Source organism: Arachis ipaensis, chromosome B03 (genome assembly GCF_000816755.2).
Source record: "Arachis ipaensis cultivar K30076 chromosome B03, Araip1.1, whole genome shotgun sequence".
Lineage (NCBI taxonomy): Eukaryota > Viridiplantae > Streptophyta > Magnoliopsida > Fabales > Fabaceae > Arachis > Arachis ipaensis.
Window position 1 is genome coordinate 82,096,241 of NC_029787.2, and position 10,404 is coordinate 82,106,644.

At 33.5% G+C, this 10,404-nt stretch overlaps 2 long non-coding RNA genes and 1 pseudogene across 3 annotated transcripts; all 3 read right to left on the reverse strand.

The window, feature by feature from the left end:
• On the reverse strand, window positions 285–2,144 carry LOC110269481 (annotated as a pseudogene).
• LOC110270218 lies at window positions 2,727–4,739 on the reverse strand. Its single transcript, XR_002359488.1, has 2 exons — window positions 4,610–4,739; window positions 2,727–4,488 (listed from the first exon to the last, which is right to left on the reverse strand). It is a non-coding gene; the product is annotated as an uncharacterized LOC110270218 (long non-coding RNA).
• LOC110270217 lies at window positions 4,856–8,348 on the reverse strand. Of its 2 annotated transcripts, XR_002359487.1 has the most exons (4): window positions 7,747–8,346; window positions 6,436–6,784; window positions 5,814–6,053; window positions 4,856–5,362 (listed from the first exon to the last, which is right to left on the reverse strand). It is a non-coding gene; the product is annotated as an uncharacterized LOC110270217 (long non-coding RNA). The 2 variants fall into 2 exon arrangements; XR_002359486.1 differs by having other exon boundaries at window positions 5,814–6,784; window positions 7,747–8,348.

Below are 10,404 nucleotides of genomic sequence, written 5' to 3' on the forward strand. Positions count from 1 at the left end.
ATAACAATAAGACATGTGAAATTTATTTTCCACGTCAGCATTTAATTTTTTTATAAAAAAATATATATTATATCACTAATTTTATTAAAATATCCTTATAATTTAATAAAAATAAAAATATATTTTTATTTAATTTTTTAAAAGACTTGAATACCTTTTTTTATATATGTCAGGCAAAAATTACTCTTTTAGATTAATTAATTAAATAGTTTAATTTTACCATTTCAAAATTTAAATAATCTAAAAGACAAAAAAAAAAAAACACATTTAACAAAATTATTTATCTTTCCATAAACCCTAATCAATTTGTTCATACCAAAAAATGAAACAAAATTAAAAAATATTAAAAAAATCACTTTGTTCTTGCTGGGTTTCTCCCCGACCTTCACATCCCTTCTCTTTGTTTGTAATTTCTCTTTCTTCTCTTTAATCTCGTATCTTCTCCCCGGTAAAGAAGACAAAGAAGCTTCCTCCATTGCGCCCTGGCAAGGTTACCGCAGCTTTCCCGCACGCCTCACCCAGCCAAGGAGAATGTCGTCGCGTCAGAGAGCGTCGCCGTTTTCCTCGTTCCAGAGAGCGTCGCTGTCTTCCTCATTCTTCATCACCGTCGGCAGTCTCTCCCTTCCGGTAACTCCCTCCCTGCACTATCCATTCCTTCTATGCAAATAGTTTTAAGATGTTTACCTGTTGAGAGAAAGCATAAGCTAGTGCTCTTTCTCTTCTGGTTGATGCCTCCATTCTGTTCTGCATTCGCATTTTCGATACATAGCTACTCACAGTGCTATCATCCCATTCTTCCTGAAAATCTCATGAACTATGCTAGTTAACAGAATTTGATTGATGGCAAATTATAGCTAAATTGATAAGCTTAGCACCTTCAATCACCCTTTTAACACTTTTTTATTTATGCAAGAATAAGATGAGCTTTGGTGAATTATTTTAAGCTAATCTGAATTCAAGTCTTTGAATTTATGACAACATTTCAAGTGAACTAAAGTTAGTTGTTTTTAACAAAATCATGAGCTGTTACTTGCTAGTTTCATGAATTAACGTTGTCTTCTGTTATACCTTCTGGTTTGTTATATAACTCCTTTTCCGGCAATGAATATGCTGGTAAATGCTCAATTTTTCGCCTTTAACCGAGAATATTTCGGCCAAATTTGCAGTTTGCACTTCAACTGATGTTCCTATGGCTTTCTATCTAGACTTTCAGTTACTAAATTGAGATGAACTTCACCATTATTGCATCTGATTTCATCCTTTGGACTCCTTAACTGAAATTTACAGCACAATAATCATAAGAAGAAGGGAAAAATACTAAGCATCATATAAATAATGAATTTATTGATGTAACTGATGTGAATATATGCAAATTGATGTAATTGAAGTTTGTTGAGCTAACCAGAAAGCTTCTATATGCTGATTGAATCTGAATTGCTGCTGCTTCTTCACTTAAGAATGTAGAACTACTTGAATTTGGCATTTCTTCTTGTTCTATTACATTCTCCACAGTTTCTTCACTTTTGGCATCTTCTCTATCACTCAAGTTCTCTTCTATTATTGGTTGTGTAACTGTAACTTCAGAACTCTTAAGTGAAGCTGAATCCTCTTCTGCCATAACTAAATTGAATTCATTTTCACACAAGTATGATCTAACAGAACCCCATCTTCGATTTTCTGTCGAATTTTGCCTACCCTGAGAAAAAATAACAAAATTTGTGATATGATCAAGAATTCTTGCAGCATAGCATTTTTGAGAGACTCACTTTGCTTTCATATGATGCAGTGGAACGGTTTTTGGAGAAGACACGTCTTACCAATTCTCCAGTAAAACCCATATCTTAACTAGCTTTATGAATTTGAGAAGAATCAAAAGAAATAAGAATTCTAAATAAGATTTATATTAATATGGACAATGCAAAGATATAGCATATAGAGGATGATGCTACTAAAGTGATAAAGGCCAAGCTACATTCTCACTTGTCCTCACAGTATTAGATAATAATGTAATCTTAGCCTTAATATTTTCTTAATATGTGGCTATGTGCACCAAAACTTTAAAGACACTTATTATTGTTACTAATGGTATCTTATAATATAGTGAAATCACATGTTAGCTAGAATTAAATATGATCGTGATGTATATGCAGGGATTTGCAGAGTTGGAATGCTGACTCTAAATCAAAGAAAAAAAAAAGAAGCTGGAAAGTTAAAAAGAAAAAAAAGGGTATATGGATTTAAGTGCAATGTTTTTTATTGCCTTTTTTTTTTTTGCATATATACTTTTTGCACATGGCTTGTAGAGGATAGGCTTCTAAAAAAGTTTTGCTTAATGCTGGGGTTATGTACTCTCTTTGGTCATATTTGTGATAACCTTCTTGGTTAGAAAATGTCTTATTCTTTTGAGGAATGCCCCTAACCAGCAATGCACAATTTATTTGTGTTATTACTTATTACTTGCTCTCTTTAAAAGGTTAATATCTTTTCAATATTGTTAATTTCTTATTCAACTCTTATTCATCTCTATTTTGCATTCTGCTAGCTCTTAACTTTTTATTTGCCATTATATTTTGTAGGATTTCTTGGCTTTTGAAGATCACTTTATATCCCATGGGTATGGTATTTACATTAAAAAAAAAGTGTCTGTTTTTCTCATGATCATATCACAGTTGACATGCAAAGAACTACAGTCAGTGCAAGTTTGATGTTTAATTTATTTTATTCTATTTTTGTTAATATCTTGATCCTATGTTTCTGTTAATCTAGTTGGAACAGACACTAGGTTACTCAAGTAATATGACCAAGGCTGCCAGTTACATTGTTCCTCCTTTGTCAGGGCTCTAAAAGGGTAATTTGTTGGCAGTAGTTACCTTGTTGACACTAGGTTACTCAAGTTTACAATATTATTTTTGCATACGTAAAACTTGGTGGGATCCATAGATAGATGGATATATTTTAAATAAAGTAAGTAAGACTGCTTATATTGTTAGCGTGCCTAACAATGAGATGTTAAACTAGTAGTTTGTAAGAATTTCTCTATAACGTCTATGATTTATCAGCTAATGCTCAGAGAATAGTAGTTAATGAGTAGCAAAATATAGTCAACGAACTGCTTGAATGTTGGATTTTTCTATAACAGGAGATAAGATTAACTTTTTATTTAAAAAGTGTAAATAATTTTTGATATCACTTTATTGTCTGATCACGTTGTCGATCTTGTCTAGTGGGACAAAATTTTGCTTTTTGCATATGTTTGTCATTGGCAGATTCAATCAAACTTAAAAGTGAAGGTTTTGGTCCTTATTTGTATCAGAAAAGACAAACCGCACTGGAGTATTGTCTAGGAGCAATTTAGTGAAGACCTACAATGAATGGCTGCTTCCTTTCCGCACCTTGGTGAGTGGGATTATGACAGAGAACAAGAATGATTATGATCAGCTTGCAGTTGACACTTTATGTACTTTGAATCCACATAAACTTGTTTTGTACCGTTGCATTGAGCTTGTAGAAGAGAAGCTTATGCAATCTACCACGTAAGCTTTTCTTTTTCACCAAAGTTGTCCTCTTTTGTGAAACATTCCCTCAAAAATTGCTTTATGCCACCAACTGAGCTTGGCAAAAACTCGCAAGATTTGTTTCCACATGAAATCTTTAATCCCAAGATAAGATTTTGCCAACACAATCAGGCCTCCAATTATGTGAAAAACAAATCTTCCACCTCTGCAAAAGGAACCTAGAGGCTAGAGCCAGCACAACTAACAATAATAGAGCTATGACAAGACACACTTAAAAGTGGAGCATTTATTTGTACCAAATTCATTCTATATGTGATAAGAGTTAGTGTACTGATGTGAAGTTATCCAAGAGGTAGAGTGCTATGTACAAGATACAAAAGAAGTTAGTTGCTTGATAAATATTTCACGACAATAAAGAGTTGTGTTGTCCAAATAATTTGTGTTCTTGCTCTTTTCATTTATTAGATGGTATTCTTGATGATTGGTGAATTGCACGGCACTTCATGTTTCATTGTTGGTCAATTATCCTCTAATATCTCAAACAGGAAAACTTCCTTATATTTCACGGATGACACATGAACTTGGATAATTTAAGTGTAATCATCGAATAAAACAGAGATATTTGACCTACAAAGAATGATACATTTTATATGGTTGAAATGTTTCGAAGTTTCAAAAGCAAAGAGGTCGAATATCTCATGTGAAATTTAGTAATAAAGGAACTTGCTACTTAAGCATCACCTATATAGCAGTCTAATTTTAGAACTAAGAAAAATAATTAAAAAAAACGTAATTCATGACTGCCACTTCTTCCTTTAGCAGAGTTGGCCTGTACGGTGTTCCACAATTGTGGACTCTTGAACTTGATTTTTGTGAACTTTCTCTGATAACAGTAGTGCTCAGCTTTGAGAGATGAGATCTTCTGCGGCCAAGCTTGCAATTTTCTATGTTCCCAGATCGCCCTATAAATATCCTAGATACAGAATTAATAGATTGAGAAACACCTGATCAAGCATTAGACACAGTTTTTTTCACACAATTTCACAAGAACCTATTAAGTTGAACCAGAGAATTGATAAGAAACACTCACTTACCGAAAAATCAAATTGAAGAAAGAACATAAGGAATGAACAGATGTTTAGCTACCTAATTCAAAAGTAAAATCTAACTGTCAGGCAATTAAAATGAGCACAGACCAGGTGACCCAAAGAGGAGAACCACATTACAAAAAATCAAATTGAAGAAAGAACATAAGGAATGAACAGATGTTTAGCTACCTAATTCAAAAGTAAAATCCAACTGTCAGGCAATTAAAATGAGCACAAACCAGATGACCAAAGAGGAGAACCACATTACACAATACTCTTTTCCTCAAACATAAACTGCAAATATCTTCAAAAGTCTTTCTCATACTGTTTCAAAAACTCATATCACATCTTCCAACCATACGGCATGACATCAATACTAAGAATTCTAATAAAACGGGAAATTAACAAAGTTTTGTAGGCCATTTGCAAAAGAACACAGTTACTGAAACAAAATATGCATATTAAGCACGGATTCGTTAAACCGGTTCTTGTTGTTTTACTCAAACACATAGCTTAAGCATGTGAATGCACCACAAACACCAATCACAACATGCTTAATTTAGTATTAGGTTTGAAATTGTCTTGCCTGGCAAGGACTTTGTGCAATGAGTACAGACTCTCTCCAACTTTTCATCTCATTAAATGGAGCTAAGCATGGATCCTCAAGATTTTTTCTTATCCCTCCATGATTTCCTTCCCATGAATAACTACAACCCTCTATAATGGCATCTATCGTTGTTTCCAGACTATCTTCCACATCTGTCAAGCAAGCAAAACCAATCAACATCTTTTCAAGCCACACATTGACAAAGTTTAAATGATAGGTGAAAATATCAGTTTGCTTAAGTCAATTATGCGCTGAAATACTATGCCTTTAATGCAAACAAAATTTGATGTGGTCATGAAATAGGAAAAATGCCAATAAGGAAATAACAGGCATCTTTTTTGAGAATTTTCTTGATATTTCAAAAAATTAATTATAAAAGGGAAGTAACTGAAAGAATGTTTTTCCTTTAAAATAAATACTGAGAGAAGCAGACACAAAAAAAAAAAGGGACAAGCAACATTATAGGAACATACCAGCCAAAAAAGTTTCTTTCACTATTTTATCAGGTTAATGATAAATAACCATGTGTAGGTATCCATAGCCATCTACTTAGAGTGAATTAAACATTAATGTCACTAAGAAAAGCAGTAAAAAGATTTTTACCAGCTCATTCTTCTCTCGATTAAGAACAGCGAGGGATGTTTGTGACAGTGTCTCCCCCTTTGAATCTAATAAAAGATTTTGGAGCTTCTCAATATTTGAATGAGAATTATTTGCAACTAGAGCAGATTCTTCATGGAGGCCTTTTTCAGAATCTTTAGAGCCCCAAATCTTATGACAAGCAGATTGATTATTGGTCCCGCCCTCAGCAATAGGACTCATTGTTGGATCAACCTTCACAACCTGCCAGACACCATTGCCATGCAAATGGATGAGAGAAATAACAAATATTGAAATACATCTTTGAAAAATCTTCTTATGGAGGAAAACTACTAAGTAGGGGAACAAAAATACTTCTTTGTAATTTGGAGAATATAGGTGTAAAATTGGTTAACTTACCTCAAACACCATGGCACATTACAAACTTTCAACAGAAAATATTATCTTAAAACAAAACTTAAAAAGTGAACACAGACTGGTGAACTAATAATCATTCATTGTGGATGCCAATATCTGCACATTCTGTCATTACTAAACAGACAAGGGGTAACAAAAATTAAAAATATAATATATAATCAGCAATTTTAACATGCATAAATTAAAAATATAATATATAGATTATAACTCTATGGCTTTTTGTTGTTGATGACATCATTCAAAAGTCCAGCCCATGTATTGCTATCACTGGGTCCACTAGAATACGACGAGACATGAGAAAACTGAGGATATGATGTAATTCTGGCAGTAGAAGGATATTGGTTGAAGTATGTCATGCCATTTGGAACAGGATGAAAAGGAATAGGGAGGACTCCACCATAAGGTTGATAAGGAAGGACCACTGGATAATGATGCATAGGATATTGTGGCAATCCTGGTATCTTGGTTGTGGCTGCATCTGGAACTTCGGTCACTTCTATTCCTGATGTGTTGGTCTTATCTTTTAATGTCTCTTGAATTAGAGTGATTTCTTCAGTCTAAACATAAATCATAATTTTTAAATAATTACGATACAGAAAGTGCAAGTAAATCTACAATCAGCAACCGCAACAATAAGAAACCTCTATCCTATTCGAACATAACATGCAACAGTTATAAAAAATATAATACTAAATTAATTCATATACTGAAGCAATGTAATCTTGACAAAATGATACCGAAAGGATCTGGTAATAAACATACAAGATTAAGAGAAACCACTGGATATTCATATCAAAAAGCTATCTATCTTATAACAAAATTTTCGGCCAAATTTTAACAAAGTTTCAGCACATTCTTAACAAAGAGTAACAAATTTTTTCAAATCTTTCTGATGTTAAGCATATTAGAAAAAGAAACCCAACTTTCAGGAGACAGTAACAAAATCATGAAATTTGAACAAGATCAAATACAGACCAAAAATAGAACAACACTCACAGAGCCAAAAATCAAGAACAATAAGCACAACATACTAAACAGAGCCAGAAATCAACAACAATCAGCAACTAAGATTAGAATACAGCAACATATAATCACCCTAAATCCTAAAATCAATAAATCTATCAACAAAAATTCAAAAACAGCAGATTCAGAAGTTAAAAAATACTAAAACAGCAGCAGCAACATAACAAGTGGCATGACATTCAGAAATCAAAAGCACATCAACAGAGCAAGTAGTTTAAGTTACAGTGGTGATATCACTCAGATGCATGTCAAAAAAAAAATAAAGAACACATAAAAAAGCAACACAGCAACACACAAAACAGCACCACAGCAGAATATCATTCAAAAAAATATCACAACACACAAAAATAGCAACACAGCAGAACTAGAGCTCATTAGTAATCAAATAATCATTCAATAAAAAATTAAAACACAAAACATTCAAATATTCAAAAATCAAATAATCATTGAACATGGCATAAATAAAAAACGCAGAAGAAGTTAGCAGTGAACTGACCGTCCAAGTCTAAGGTTTTTTTCTTGGTTGAGCTTCTGCTCTCTGAACTCGAAAGAAGGAAGGAAACTGGAATGGAGATGGGTTTTTCTTCTGAGCAGTCTGAGAAGAGGGGGCAGAATCATGACGGAGACAGAAGCCAGGCGACGAACACAACTCAGAAGATGGTGGTGGGTTGGAAGAATCTGCGACGACCAGACGAAGACGATGGTGATTGAGCGCCCGACGGACGGCGGCAGGAGCGCGATGGAGCAGATGAATACCAGGAACTAACGCGCCAAGCTCAAGAAAGAAGAAGCTGCGATTCTTGAAGAAGGAAGAAGCACGGACGACCAGACGACGATGATAGTGCTTGAGAGCGACGGACGCCGGCAGTCCTTGCGGCGGTGGTGGAGAAGCTAGGATTTCCTGTTTCAACTTTCTTTTTTGATTTGGGGAGAAGCTGTTAAGATAGGGGTTTGGAATGAAGACTGAAGGTAAGGGGAAAGAAGGTCATCCGTGCGGGAACCAAAACGACATAGTTTAATCCACAACGATGGCGTCACTGAGACAGATGAGAGAGATCGAGTAGCAGAGAGACGAGAAGGTTTCTGAACAATTTTGATTTTTTTAATAGAGATGAAGAACAATTTTGATTTTTTATTTTTTTAATATGTTTTTGTTTTGTTGTTTCAATTATTTGAAATTATAAAATTAAGATTAATTGAATTTTAAAATTTGATTAATTTAAAAGGGTATTTTTGTCTAATCAAATAAAGAAAGGATGTTTAAGTCTTTTTATAAAATTAAATAAATAAATATTTTTTATTTTTATTTAATTAAAAGGGTGTTTTAGTAAAAGTGATAATATACTATATATTTAAAAAAGAAAAAATTAAATGCTGACGTGGAAAATAAATTCCACATGTCTTGTTGTTATTTGTCTATATTTTAAACGTATGGATACGTATGAATTTATGATTGTATCGTAGCAAACACCAAATAAATATGTATATTATTAATGAAATAAAAATTTTATGAACCTTTATTGTCATTTTTTTTTATCGAGCATAATAAACACCAACTTGATTATTAATTGGTACAAGATTTGTTTTTGAAGATATTATTGTGTCGGACAAAATACGGTATTCACAGCTATCCCTCTTTATTCATTACTTATCTGATAAAAAGAATAAACAATTGTTTATATCTTATCAAATTAAGAAATGAGTAAAGAAAAATGAATATATATTTTGTTCGATCGAAAAGATGAAAGATAAAAATGGAATGTAACTATGCAAATGATGATATACGGAGATAAACGGTAAGAACCAAATGAAATGAAGCAAATGCATATTTTTCATTTTTTAACTTTGAATATGGATATGAATTAAAGATTCAAACAATAAAACAAAGGTAATTGAAACATGAACTTGATAACTTGCAAGACACGATTATTTAAAAGAAATGGCCAAAACCAACAATTGAAGCTAACTAGATATAAACTGCTTGATTTGAAAGAAATGGGTAAGTACTAAACAAGGTTGCGAGAATCGAACTGGTCATTGAATCGGTCAAATTATTGGTTTAATAGTTTAATGGTCTAACTGTGGTTGAACCACTAAACTATATTTCATCTCACTACAATATTTTTGGTTTAAGGTAACCCTTATTCAAAGCAACATTTAACAAAAGTTGTCTTAGATAGGCAAAGACAATATTTTTGATAAGTTGCTTTTGAGTAAAGCAAAGATAACAAAATTTTTGGCCACCTATAAAAAGAGTTGTCTTTAATATCTAAAGCAACATTTGTAAAATGTTACAAAATAAAAACTTTAAGACAACATTTTTAAATAAAAATAAAACATTTTATAAGAGTTATAAAAAAAATTAAACAAATAACATTTACTAAAAGTTGCCTAAGGTTGTTTATAGTTAAAAATTTTAGAAAAAAACTTTTAATCATATTCTCACCAATTATTTTTTCAATAAAAAAATAACTTAAAATACAAAAAGGAAAAAAGAGCTTCAGTAGTTCCACTTCACGCACATACACAATCAAGAGCCCTAACCTTTCTCCCCTGCAACAACGTATACACCATACCCTTTCTCCTTTTCCTAACAGCGATAGTAGGTCAGCAGCATTCAATTGCGTGCACTCCTCCACGCATGGAGACGGCGCGGTGCTCACCTCGCGGGCAACAGCGCGGTGTTCTCCACAATCCCTAACATAGCCACTGCAACAACGCACCCTTTCTCTCCATCCTAATGGCAATAACAGCGTTCAATCGCGGTGCACTCCTCCACGTACGGCGACGGCGCGATGCTATCCTCAACAAGCGACGATGGGTTGCTCTCCACATGCCCTAACATAGCCACTGCAACAATGCATAGACCCTTTCTCTCCTTCCTAACGGCGACAGCAGCGCTCAATCGCAGTGCTCTCCTTGACGGGCGCAGGGCTCTCCTTGACAGGCGCGGTGCTCAATCGCAAGCTCCCTTCTCTTCTCCTTCTCGTTCTTCTTCTGTTCCTCCGTTTCCAGGTATTTGAGAAAACTAATTTTGATGTTCTTTGAATTAATTCATTATAGTTTAGTTAGAATTTAATTTTTAGTTAGTAAATTACTTTGCTGTTGTCAGATTTGCTATTCTATGATTTGTTGTTCTATGTATTATTATTAC